This window comes from Salvelinus fontinalis, chromosome 17, assembly GCF_029448725.1.
Source record: "Salvelinus fontinalis isolate EN_2023a chromosome 17, ASM2944872v1, whole genome shotgun sequence".
Lineage (NCBI taxonomy): Eukaryota > Metazoa > Chordata > Actinopteri > Salmoniformes > Salmonidae > Salvelinus > Salvelinus fontinalis.
In genome coordinates, this window is record NC_074681.1 from 32,458,913 (window position 1) to 32,472,572 (window position 13,660).

Sequence of the window (13,660 nt, forward strand, 5' to 3'; positions counted from 1 at the left end):
AACTCTTCAGACTATACCAAATGATCCTAACTCTTCAGACTATACCAAATGATCCTAACTCTTCAGACTATACCAAATGATCCTAATTCTTCAGACTATACCAAATGATCCTAACTCTTCAGACTATACCAAATGATCCTAATTCTTCAAACTATACCAAATGATCCTAATTATTCAAACTATACCTAATTATTCAAACTATACCAAATGATCCTAACTCTTCAGACTATACCAAATGATCCTAATTATTCAAACTATACCTAAATATTCAAACTATACCAAATGATCCTAATTATTCAAACTATACCTAATTATTCAAACTATACCAAATGATCCTAACTCTTCAGACTATACCAAATGATCCTAACTCTTCAGACTATACCAAATGATCCTAATTCTTCAGACTATACCAAATGATCCTAACTCTTCAGACTATACCAAATGATCCTAATTCTTCAAACTATACCAAATGATCCTAATTATTCAAACTATACCTAATTATTCAAACTATACCAAATGATCCTAACTCTTCAGACTATACCAAATGATCCTAATTATTCAAACTATACCAAATGATCCTAATTATTCAAACTATACCTAATTATTCAAACTATACCTAATTATTCAAACTATACCAAATGATCCTAATTATTAAAACTATACCAAATGATCCTAATTATTCAAACTATACCAAATGATCCTAATTATTCAAACTATACCTAATTATTCAAACTATACCTAATTATTCAAACTATACCAAATGATCCTAACTCTTCAGACTATACCAAATGATCCTAATTCTTCAAACTATACCAAATGATCCTAATTATACAAACTATACCAAATGATCCTAATTATTCAAACTATACCTAATTATTCAAACTATACCAAATGATCCTAACTCTTCAAACTATACCAAATGATCCTAATGCTTCAGACTACACCAAATGATCCTAATTCTTCAAACTATACCAAATGATCCTAATTATTCAAACTATACCAAATGATCCTAATTATTCAAACTATACCTAATTATTCAAACTATACCTAATTATTCAAACTATACCAAATGATCCTAATTCTTCAGACTATACCAAATGATCCTAACTCTTCAGACTATACCAAATGATCCTAACTCTTCAGACTATACCAAATGATCCTAATTCTTCAAACTATACCAAATGATCCTAACTCTTCAGACTATACCAAATGATCCTAACTCTTCAGACTATACCAAATGATCCTAACTCTTCAGACTATACCAAATGATCCTAACTCTTCAGACTATACCAAATGATCCCAACTCTTCAGACTATACCAAATGATCCTAACTCTTCAGACTATACCAAATGATCCTAATTCTTCAAACTATACCAAATGATCCTAATTATTCAAACTATACCTAATTATTCAAACTATACCAAATGATCCTAATTATTCAAACTATACCTAATTATTCAAACTATACCAAATGATCCTAATTATTCAAACTATACCTAATTATTCAAACTATACCAAATGATCCTAACTCTTCAGACTATACCAAATGATCCTAATTATTCAAACTATACCTAATTATTCAAACTATACCAAATGATCCTAATTATTCAAACTATACCAAATGATCCTAATTATTCAAACTATACCTAATTATTCAAACTATACCTAATTATTCAAACTATACCAAATGATCCTAACTCTTCAGACTATACCAAATGATCCTAATTCTTCAAACTATACCAAATGATCCTAATTTTTCAAACTATACCAAATGATCCTAACTCTTCAGACTATACCAATGATCCTAATTATTCAAACTATACCTAATTATTCAAACTATACCAAATGATCCTAATTCTTCAAACTATACCAAATGATCCTAATTAATCAAACTATACCTAATTATTAAAACTATACCTAAATATTCAAACTATACCAAATGATCCTAACTCTTCAGACTATACCAAATGATCCTAATGCTTCAGACTATACCAAATGATCCTAATGCTTCAAACTATACCAAATGATCCTAATTCTTCAAACTATACCAAATGATCCTAATTCTTCAAACTATACCAAATGATCCTAATTCTTCAAACTATACCAAATGATCCTAACTCTTCAGACTATACCAAATGATCCTAATTCTTCAAACTATACCAAATGATCCTAATTCTTTAAACTATACCAAATGATCCTAACTCTTCAAACTATACCAAATGATCCTAATTATTCAAACTATACCAAATGATCCTAATTATTCAAACTATACCAAATGATCCTAACTCTTCAAACTATACCAAATGATCCTAATTATTCAAACTATACCAAATGATCCTAATTATTCAAACTATACCTAATTATTCAAACTATACCAAATGATCCTAACTCTTCAGACTATACCAAATGATCCTAATTATTCAAACTATACCTAATTATTCAAACTATACCAAATGATCCTAATTCTTCAAACCATACCAAATGATCCTAATTAATCAAACTATACCTAATTATTCAAACTATACCTAATTATTCAAACTATACCAAATGATCCTAACTCTTCAGACTATACCAATTGATCCTAAAGCTTCAGACTACACCAAATGATCCTAATTCTTCAAACTATACCAAATGATCCTAATTCTTCAAACTATACCAAATGATCCTAATTATTCAAACTATACCTAATTATTCAAACTATACCTAATTATTCAAACTATACCAAATGATCCTAATTCTTCAGACTATACCAAATGATCCTAACTCTTCAGACTATACCAAATGATCCTAACTCTTCAGACTATACCAAATGATCCTAATTCTTCAAACTATACCAAATGATCCTAACTCTTCAGACTATACCAAATGATCCTAACTCTTCAGACTGTACCAAATGATCCTAACTCTTCAGACTATACCAAATGATCCCAACTCTTCAGACTATACCAAATTATCCTAACTCTTCAGACTATACCAAATGATCCTAACTCTTCAGACTATACCAAATGATCCTAATTCTTCAAACTATACCAAATGATCCTAATTATTCAAACTATACCTAATTATTCAAACTATACCAAATGATCCTAACTCTTCAGACTATACCAAATGATCCTAATTATTCAAACTATACCTAATTATTCAAACTATACCAAATGATCCTAACTCTTCAGACTATACCAAATGATCCTAATTATTCAAACTATACCTAATTATTCAAACTATACCAAATGATCCTTACTCTTCAGACTATACCAAATGATCCTAATTATTCAAACTATACCTAATTATTCAAACTATACCAAATGATCCTAATTCTTCAAACTATACCAAATGATCCTAATTTTTCAAACTATACCAAATGATCCTAACTCTTCAGACTATACCAAATGATCCTAATTATTCAAACTATACCTAATTATTCAAACTATACCAAATGATCCTAATTCTTCAAACTATACCAAATGATCCTAATTAATCAAACTATACCTAATTATTAAAACTATACCTAATTATTCAAACTATACCAAATGATCCTAACTCTTCAGACTATACCAAATGATCCTAATGCTTCAGACTATACCAAATGATCCTAATACTTCAAACTATACCAAATGATCCTAATTCTTCAAACTATACCAAATGATCCTAATTCTTCAAACTATACCAAATGATCCTAATTCTTCAAACTATACCAAATGATCCTAACTCTTCAGACTATACCAAATGATCCTAACTCTTCAGACTATACCAAATGATCCTAATTCTTCAGACTATACCAAATGATCCTAATTATTCAGACTATACCGAGGTGCTTAATTGGATGGTAATCTATTGGATTAACCAGTAGGTCAACAGTAACATACATTGAATAGCTCTTTTGGAAGTAGGCCTATTGTTATTGGAGGTACAGGTAAATGCCAAAATAATGGAAACACTTAAGTAAATGAGGAATACAAAGTATATTGCAAGCAGGTGCTTACACACAAGCGTAGTTTCTGAGTTAATCAAGCAATTAACATTCCCATGAATTAAAATGCTGGATAGGCCAAATGACATGTGACAAATGAGCATGAAAACAATGTAAATCAAATGCCATGGACATCTGTCACCAGATCTCAACCCAATTCAACACTTATGCGAGATTCTGGGGCGTCGCCGGAACCGTGTTTTCCACCACCGTCAACAAAACACCAAATGATGGATTTTCTCATGGAAGAATGGTGTCACATCCCTCCAATAGAGTTCCAGAAACTAGTAGAATCTATGCCAAGGTGCATTGAAGCTGTTCTGGGTCGTTGTGGCCCAACACCCTATTAAGACACTTTATGTTGGTGTTTTCTTTATTTTGTTAGTTACATGTATGCAGAGCCTGTTCTTGTACCTTTTCTTCTCCACGCCTTCATCACCATGTGTTTACCGACTTTTATTGAGTGGGAATGTTGTCAGCAGCTCTTCGCCTGGGATATAAACAGGTCTCACAGATCTCTAGGGTTACCTATTCTAAGTGGGGAAGGTTAAGACAACCATCAGACGTAGGCTAGTAGTTAATGTGAGAACAAACTGTTTCAGGTTTCATGTGTTTGATGAAAGATGTGGACTCGAGTTTTAGCTTCAGTTTCCTACAGCTTACGTGTCGTTTCCCTTTGACAAATGAAATATGTAATATACAGCCAGCCATGTCTAGCCTTTATCCCCGGAAATGATTAATGTCGTCTTTATACATTTAAATTACTATAGCTCCTCCGTCCCCAATTACTATTCTATTCCTATAATTCAATGTAGGTCTTATTCAGAGAAACCTTCCTTTCCCCACATCTGTCTACTGTTTCCATTAGGTGAAATGGATAGGGGTCATTACGCTCAAACTGCTCCTTCTATTCTAGTCACAGTTCTACATTTGAACACGATCCTACAGTCAGACTTTGTCTCTCTGTCGCTCTGAAATATGCACTTTGTGTCTGCGTGCACGTGTGTGCATGGGTAGGGGATTGAGGGCCATCGGGTCAAGGACAACACTAAGGCACTGGCAGTGTTCTGGCTCGGCTCACTCTCGGTGGACTCGTGGTTACAGCAGTGGGAGTGTGGGGTTGCACCCCAGTCAGAAATTCCATCTCCCTGACACCCACCAGACTTCAAACCACGTTGACATCGGTCTTGAACTGATGAACACTTCCACAAGGGTTCTATGTGCGTCTACATCATTTACAAATCATCTGTCAAGTCAACATGATTTAATGGGTGGATTGGATCGGATTCATGTGGTTGAGTGTTTGGCTGTGTGTCTGTGTGTGTGTGTGTGTGTCTGTGTGTGTCTGTGTGTGTCTGTGTGTGTGTGTGTGTGTTGCTGACCATGTCTTATAGTAAAAGGCTACAGACAAGTCATCTCTCCCCTCTCGTGCCACAAATCAAGCAAAACTGATGAAATGGGCTCGACCCAATACGAACTGTACCTCGCAGTCTCTACTATCGACCCAATACGAACAGTACCTCGCAGTCTCTACTATCGACCCAATACGAACAGTACCTCGCAGTCTCTACTACTGACCCAATACGAACAATACCTCGCATTCTCTACTACTGACCCAATACGAACAGTACCTCGCAGTCTCTACTACTGACCCAATTCGAACAGTACCTCGCAGTCTCTACTACTGACCCAATTCGAACAGTACCTCGCAGTCTCTACTACTGACCCAATACGAACAGTACCTCGCAGTCTCTACTACTGACTGTTGTGGGTTGTTTTCACCACCTCAATATATCCGCTACCTTTGTGGGCTGCAGACAGTTACTCAGCTAGTTATGATGATGTTATTGGCCTGGTTGGCTTCATACATATTGGATGCTTCCCAATTGGCACCCTATCCCCTATATAGTGCATTACTTTTGACCACATCCCCATTCAGGATATGGTGCCCTACTGTATGTAGGCGATATTTGGGACGCAAACACTGTGTTGTTGTTCGGATGTTTCTGCTGTACCTGTGATATTGACTTGAGGCTTTAGGCCCTGTTTTGGGGTTTTGTGTTGTAGCTGTTGGCTATGAGAGGAACATGGAGTTAAGTACTGGGGGTTGACAACTGTGTAGGCTGAGGTCCAGGGCCACTCTCCCCCTCACTGACAGCTCTGCTCTTTATTCTCTACCTGGCATAGACAGGCTCTAGACAGGCTCTAGACAGGCTCTAGACAGGCTCTAGACAGGCTCTAGACAGGCTCTACTGCTGCGGGACAAGTGTGATGGCTGCCTGCTCCCAGTCAGCCAAAGAGCATTGCGGACTGCTCTAAGAGAAGTGGACTTCTCCTGTTTTGGGTTGGTTACATTTGGCATTTCCACTGAGTCTGTGGTATAGGCAGAACGGCCCATAGGACAGGAGCACCTTTCTGTAGCATTCGGGCGATATGGATTATTACAATGGTGTCTAAAGGTATTTTCATACAGTATATTTTATTTATATTATATATATATATATATATATATATATGACATTGTGCGTTCTGATATTAATAAAATAAAAATGGATTATGTACGTATTGCTAGGTATTATTACTGCTCTGTTGGAGCTAGAAGCACCAGCATTTCGCCTGCACCTGCAATTCTGTGTACTCGACCAATGAACTTTGACATACAGATCCTGTCAAATACACAGAAAGACCGACACACTTATACGGTCTCTCAGGGCAATCAACACACATTAGCAGTTGCGTACCTAGTCATTCTCAGGGAAGACCACCCCCGTTGAGTGTGCCTGTGTGTGTGGACGAGTAATTATTTTGAGGCTGGGCCAAGTCTGTGCTTGCCAACACAGGTAGCAATTAGTACGGCGTGCGTAAGGGGAGCTTCACCACACACACACACACACCAGGTAGTGTGGTGGGGTCACTCCCCACTAAGGATGGGTAACGTTAAGATGTTAACGTTATTATTACTCTTACCGATACTGCTTATCGATCCGGTACATTAACAGTGTTCTTATTGGTTATTTTTGTTTAAATTAACAACAGAATTAACATTGCTTTATTTTCTGATATTTTAAAATAAATTAAAAAAAGAATGATTTACAGCAAAAGAAACAGCAATGTTTTGAATAAATCACTATTATAGACTCTGTTATGATGATGGAAATGTAAAACAAATGAAATAAACAATATTTTCCTGCAGAAGAAAAGACAGTGGTATAGAACAACATGGGTGGGGCATGGAGGTAGGCTGCAGAAGGACTAACACTTCTTAGCAGTTGTTCTGGAGACAGATCAACATATTTGCCTTTTCTGGCAGAAGTCGGGACCTCTCCTGGCTTATTGTGTTCCCTGCAGTCGAAAAGACCCTCTCACTAGGGGTGGAGGAGACTTGAGCACAGAGGTGGCTTGTTGCAATGTTTGTGAGGAGGGGCAGAGTAGCTCTCGTCTCCCACCACCACTACATCACTGGATCTTCAGCCATGGGGATGGAAGGCAGGCCTTTGTAGAGCTCGACCTCTAGGTCAACAAGCTCGCTGAGGGTGAGGGACGAGGTGTCCTGTTAGATCGTCAACCTCAACTCCCTGTCCTTTTCTGAGAACAGCTCCTTGTTTTGTACAATGGAGGGACTGTCTCCTCCTCCTCCTCCTCCATTTCCTCTCCTTCAGACTCCTACTGTTGCTGGTGCTCTGTGTCTGTCTGCTCCTGCTCCTCTGACAGCCCTGGTGTTGCTCCTGTCACATTGTCCTCAACAGTTTCCTTCCTCAGCCTGTCCCAGGTGGCGTCACTCACCGGCCTCCCTTTAAATCTGGGGTCCATTGCTGTGGCCTCATGCAGGAAGGCCTCATCCCGATAGCGCCAGGAGAGGTTCTCCCACACCTTCTCTTTGATGGTTGCCACAGACGTTGTATCTTCATGCTTCACAGTGAAGTGCTCTCCCAGTTTGTGGAGGATGAGTTTGATCTGTCCACAGGTGGTGTTCTTTTCACATGACACACAGAGTGTGGATGTATAGAGGATTCTCATGAGCTGGACAAACTCCTCAGCCTTATGCAAGTCCTCGTTCTTTAGACGGTCCAGGTTGTCCTTGGCCATTGCTTTTCGCAGTCGTGGGTCCAAGGCTACTGCTTGGATGGCTGGATACGGCTCCATGAATCTCTCTCTCATTAGATAGTGTTCCATCTGGTCTTGACATCAAGGATGAGTGGTATTGGAGGTATTGGAGGGAGGAGTGGGTTGGTTCATTGTAGCTGCAACTTTAACAAAAATTTTGCAAAATCTTTCAATGGGTGATTGAATTCCTGAACGCACCCATAGCTAAACATTCAGCTGGCTAATGGTTTCTTTTGATCAGAAACCCATGTTCTCATAATCTAGTTAACTCCGTGTGTGGGTTCTAGGCTGCATTCATACCTAACGTAGATCAGACAACGAAAGATGAACTATGAGCTAGCCAGTCAAACTGTGTGCATTTCTCTGCCTGTACATGATGCACTTTCCATAGATGTTTGGACAGATTGCTCGTATTTCCGCCCTTACAAGCAAAAGTCTTGTTGCACTTGTGGCAACGAGCGTTGTCAGCATCGACACACTTTTGAACGTTTAGCTCTCTCCGCCATCGTCACTAATTAAGAGCGTGTACTGTAGCGTGTGAGAGACACAGGCTCCGTGTGAGAGAGATCTCTGTCTTCTGGATTGGGAATAGCGAGAAAGCATCATAGACAAATGTCTTCATCTTATTGGAAATTAGAATCGGTTGGTGAGATAAAATGCGCAAGATCACCTTTTTATGTCGCAATAATAAATAGGAGATGTATTTTCTTCTCCAGTACCCGAAAGCAGAACTGATAACGTCTGAGTTTGTTGATACTACGGTCTTCCATCATTTAGACCCGGGGCCCGTTTAATACCGGGTTTCGGTACCGCGTCACTCCTCCCTAGTCACATGATGTCTGGGAAAGAAATTAAATGCAATTCTAACAGCCTGAGCCAGTGTGGTGATTAGTATGTACGCTAAGTGTACCGTCAGTGGTTTTCATCCTTACCATGGGACCTAACTTACTCTGAGATATAACACTGATCCTCTGTCAGTTTCAACTGGGATCCAATAGCCCTGGGAGGGTGACACATTCTGCACACAGGGGCCCTTGTCTAAACACACACACCATGTCCATGTGCCCTGCTTACCTCTGGGATCCATCTGATGGTGATTATACAGAGGGGAACAGTCTAGTTCTATTATGCAATATTATGAAACCCTTTGGGACCTGACTGTGGGTCTCACGGACTCTGTACTGGGCACAGTACTTAGGAATTACTATATATATATGTATAAACACTGCTCAAAAAATAAAGGGAACACTTAAACAACACAATGTAACTCCAAGTCAATCACACTTCTGTGAAATCAAACTGTCCACTTAGGAAGCAACACTGATTGACAATAAATTTCACATGCTGTTGTGCAAATGGAATAGACAAAAGGTGGAAATTATAGGCAATTAGCAAGACACCCCCAAAAAAGGAGTGATTCTGCAGGTGGTGACCACAGACCACTTCTCAGTTCCTATGCTTCCTGGCTGATGTTTTGGTCACTTTTGAATGCTGGCGGTGCTCTCACTCTAGTGGTAGCATGAGACGGAGTCTACAACCCACACAAGTGGCTCAGGTAGTGCAGTTCATCCAGGATGGACATCAATGCGAGCTGTGGCAAAAAGGTTTGCTGTGTCTGTCAGCGTAGTGTCCAGAGCATGGAGGCGCTACCAGGAGACAGGCCAGTACATCAGGAGACGTGGAGGAGGCCGTAGGAGGGCAACAACCCAGCAGCAGGACCGCTACCTCCGCCTTTGTGCAAGGAGGTGCACTGCCAGAACCCTGCAAAATGACCTCCAGCAGGCCACAAATGTGCATGTGTCAGCATATGGTCTCACAAGGTGTCTGAGGATCTCATCTCGGTACCTATTGGCAGCTACCTCTGGCGAGCACATGGAGGGCTGTGCGGCCCCACAAAGAAGTGCCACCCCACACCATGACTGACCCATCGCCAAACCGGTCATGCTGGAGGATGTTGCAGGCAGCAGAAAGTTCTCCACGGCGTCTCCAGACTCTGTCACGTCTGTCACATGTGCTCAGTGTGAACCTGCTTTCATCTGTGAAGAGCACAGGGCGCCAGTGGCGAATTTGCCAATCTTGGTGTTCTCTGACAAATGCCAAACGTCCTGCACGGTGTTGGGCTGTAAGCACAACCCCCACCTGTGGACGTCGGGCCCTCATACCACCCTCATGGAGTCTGTTTCTGACCGTTTGAGCAGACACATGCACATTTGTGGCCTGCTGGAGGTCATTTTGCAGGGCGCTGGCAGTGCACCTCCTTGCACAAAGGCGGAGGTAGCGGTCCTGCTGCTGGGTTGTTGCCCTCCTACGGCCTCCTCCACGTCTCCTGATGTACTGGCCTGTCTCCTGGTAGCGCCTCCATGCTCTGGACACTACGCTGACAGACACAGCAAACCTTTTTGCCACAGCTCGCATTGATGTGCCGTCCTGGATGAACTGCACTACCTGAGCCACTTGTGTGGGTTGTAGACTCCGTCTCATGCTACCACTAGAGTGAGAGCACCGCCAGCATTCAAAAGTGACCAAAACATCAGCCAGGAAGCATAGGAACTGAGAAGTGGTCTGTGATCACCACCTGCAGAATCACTCCTTTTTTGGGGGTGTCTTGCTAATTGCCTATAATTTCCACCTTTTGTCTATTCCATTTGCTCAACAGCATGTGCAATTTATTGTCAATCAGTGTTGCTTCCTAAGTGGACAGTTTGATTTCACAGAAGTGTGATTGACTTGGAGTTACATTGTGTTGTTTAAGTGTTCCCTTTATTTTTTTGAGCAGTGTGTATATATATATATATAGGAGTTATTAGAAGGACCATTCCATAAGTATGCACACACACATGTATACGCACGCACACACATCCCCGTCTGTCCTCTTACAGAGGGGTCTGTCAGTGGCGGTCTGCCGGCCTTCTCTAAACTGACTTTTGACCCCTGGCTGGTTTTACCAGTCATAAGAATCTATGCTGACCCCATGTCACAGAGACATGTTATGAGGAATACCGCTTTACCTCTGCCTTTATTAGGGTACTGATGTAATGAGAAGGCGAGAGGGAGAGTGGGGCAGGGTACAAATCGCCCTGGTCAGAAGGAGAACACTAATTAGGGGATAGGGTGCCATTTGGGAAGGGAGGTTAGTGCCTGTGTTGGACCTCTCTATGCCCTCTAGAGATTGTTAGTCTCTCCAGGGTGTCTGCTCTCTGTGCTGCTCTACAAAACCACAGGCTCCCAGGATTTAGCTGCTTTAATACACCGGAACAGACCAGGGCTCGGAGCAGTGTGGGCTATATAGAGCAGAATCAGACGTTCATAATACAAGGCAAGGTAGTGCTATATAGTGCACTACTTTTCAGCAGGACTCTGGTCAAAAGTAGTGCACTATATTGGGAATGGGGTGCGATTTGCAACGCAGACAGTATAGCCTACCTCCAGCGGACAGATACCGCCATAGTAAGTCATTGTGACCTCAAACTCTGCCTGACCCCCTCTTGTCTGTCTGTCGTGGCCAGTAGGGGATTGGAGTCCGAGACGGGCTGTGTTAGGGCTACGGTTGGTTGCTTTTTGGCCTCGACTGTACTCCACAGTACATAGTGAATAAAATATGTAGTGTGGCTGCCTGCGTGTGACTGTACTGTTAATATCCTTTTTGAAGGATTTGTATCCTTCCTCACAGCACCGAACCCGTAACGTAAACCAGCTGAACACATGTGGCCCCAGAGTGATGGCTTGAATATTCTATTCAAACACCTGGAGGCGTTCCTGCCCCTGGAATTAATAAGGCCTCTGTAGGATAGGAAGCTTTGAAGATTCAGAAAAAGATGGAGTCATTCTCAGGGTGAAGGGAAACGCATGTTTATGGATGTAATGACCTCTGGATATGAAAGCCTGAATCATACAGTAGATCCGGTCATTGGTGGCGGTCAACTAGAATCAGACGTCAACTTGAATTCTTAACAGTTCGAGTTCCTCTTTCACTCGAACACCTCACGCTCTCTCTCTCTCTCTCTCTGTCTCTCTCTCTCTGTCTCTCTCTCTCTGTCTCTCTCTCTCTGTCTCTCTCTCTCTGTCTCTCTCTCTCTGTCTCTCTCTCTCTGTCTCTCTCTCTCTGTCTCTCTCTCTCTGTCTCTCTCTCTCTGTCTCTCTCTCTCTGTCTCTCTCTGTCTCTCTCTCCATTTGAAGGGATTTATTGGTATGGGAAACATGTTTACATTGCCAAAGCAAGTGAAATAGATAATAAACAATAGAAAATTACCTGGAAACATTACACTTACAAAAGTTCTGAAAGAATAAAGACATTTCAAATGTCAAATTATGTATATATACAGTGTTGTAATAATGTGCAAACAGTTAAAGTACAAAAGGGAAAATAAGTCAACATAAATATGGGTTGTATTTACAATTGTGTTTGTTCTTCACTGGTTACCCTTTTCTTGTGGCAACAGGTCACAAATCTTGCTGCTGTGAATGCACACTGTGGTATTTCACCCAGTAGATATGGGAGTTTATCAAAATCGGGTTTGTTTTCTAATTCTTTGTGGATCTGTGTGATCTGGGGGAAATATGTCTCTAATATGGTCACACATTTGGCAGGAGGTTAGGAAGTACATCTCAGTTTCCACCTCATTTTGTGGGCAGTCTGCACATAGCCTGTATTCTCTTGAGAGCCAGGTCTGCCTACGGCGGCTTTTCTCAATAGCAAGGCTATGCTCACTGTGTCTGTACATAGTCAAAGCTTTCCTTAATTTTGGGTCAGTCACAGTAGTCAGGTATTCTGCCACTGTGTACTCTCTGTTTAGGTCCAAATAGCATTCTAGTTTGCACTGTTTTCTTTGTAAATTCTTTCCAATTTGTCAAGTAATTATCTTTTTGTTTTTTCATGATCTGGTTGGGTCTAATTGTGTTGCTGTCCTGGGTCTCGGTGGGGTCTGTTTGTGTTTGTGAACAGAGCCACAGGACCAGCTTGCTTAGGGGGCTCTTCTCCAGGTTCATTTATCTGTAGGTGATGGATTTGTTATGGAAGGTTTGGGAATTGTTTCCTTTTATGTGGTTGTAGAATTTAACGTCTCTTTTCTGGATTTTGATCATTAGCGGGTATCTCTCTCTCCTCCTCCTCTCTCCCTCTCAATTCAAGGGGCTTTATTGGCATGGAAAACATATGTTAACATTGTCAAAGCAAGTGAAATAGATAATAAACATAAGAGAAATAAACAATAAAAAATGAACAGTAAACATTACACTCACAGAAGTTCCAAAAGAATAAAGACATTTCAAATGTCATATTATGTCTATATACAGTATTGTAACGATGTGCAAATGGTTAAAGTACAAAAGGGAAAATACATAAATAAACATAAATAAAGGTTGTTTTTTACAATGGTGTTTGTTCTTCACTGGTTGCCCTTTTCTTGTGGCAACAGGTCACAAATATTGCTGCTGTGAAGGTACGCTGTGGTATTTCACCCAGTAGATATGGGAGGTTATTGAAATCAGGTTTGTTTTTGAATTCTTTGTGAATCTATGTAATCTGAGGGAAATATGTCTCTCTAATATGGTCATACATTTGGCAGGAGGTTAGGAAGTGCAGCTCAG

General features: G+C 40.6%; 1 protein-coding gene across 4 annotated transcripts in view; it reads left to right on the top strand.

The window, feature by feature from the left end:
* LOC129814175 (partitioning defective 3 homolog) overlaps positions 1 to 13,660 on the top strand; it is a gene marked incomplete at its 5' end in the record, with an annotated part of 196,098 nt that overhangs the window by 32,186 nt on the left and 150,252 nt on the right.